The sequence below is a fragment of the Triticum aestivum genome, unplaced genomic scaffold (assembly GCF_018294505.1).
Source record: "Triticum aestivum cultivar Chinese Spring unplaced genomic scaffold, IWGSC CS RefSeq v2.1 scaffold52184, whole genome shotgun sequence".
Taxonomy (NCBI): Eukaryota; Viridiplantae; Streptophyta; class Magnoliopsida; order Poales; family Poaceae; genus Triticum; species Triticum aestivum.
Window position 1 is genome coordinate 1 of NW_025304244.1, and position 810 is coordinate 810.

The following is an 810-nucleotide window of genomic DNA, read 5'->3' on the forward strand; positions in this document are numbered from 1 at the left end:
TAGGATGGGTGACCTCCTGGGAAGTCCTCGTGTTGCATTCCCTTTTTAATTTTTTTGCACCGCGTGCAAAACAAAACGCACGAGCGCGACGTACGTTTAGCACGTTTTATTATTTTGCACGTTTACGGTAAGTTTTAGCTCGCTGCTCATTATTCACGCGTCTAGCGGCGGCAAGCGTGTTCTGAAAGGGGTCGAAACCATGGTAAATAGGCACTGGTGCAGTTGAACCGTGGTAAAACTCGTCTCCGTAGTTGAGCGGGAGCGGCCAAAGGAATGTGCAATCGTGTGTGTAGTGGAGCTGGGAGGGGCAAGCATAAGGGACGAAGACGGGGGTAACACGTCGGATGCGATCATACCAGCACTAAAGCACCGGATCCCATCAGAACTCCGAAGTTAAGCGTGCTGAGTAGTACTAGGATGGGTGGCCTCCTGGGAAGTCCTCGTGTTGCATTCCCTTTTTAATTTTTTTGCACCGCGTGCAAAACAAAACGCACGAGCGCGACGTATGTTTAGCACGTTTTATTATTTTGCACGTTTACGGTAAGTTTTAGCTCGCTGCTCATTATTCACGCGTCTAGCGGCGGCAAGCGTGTTCTGAAAGGGGTCGAAACCATGGTAAATATTCCCTTTTTAATTTTTTTGCACCGCGTGCAAAACAAAACGCACGAGCGCGACGTATGTTTAGCACGTTTTATTATTTTGCACGTTTACGGTAAGTTTTAGCTCGCTGCTCATTATTCACGCGTCTAGCGGCGGCAAGCGTGTTCTGAAAGGGGTCGAAACCATGGTAAATATTCCCTTTTTAATTTT

General features: G+C 47.8%; 1 pseudogene; it reads left to right on the plus strand.

Annotated features, from left to right (window-relative positions):
• Nucleotides 1-342: 342 nt before the first annotated feature.
• Nucleotides 343-454, plus strand: LOC123179492 (uncharacterized; annotated as a pseudogene).
• The last annotated feature ends 356 nt before the right edge of the window (nucleotides 455-810 follow it).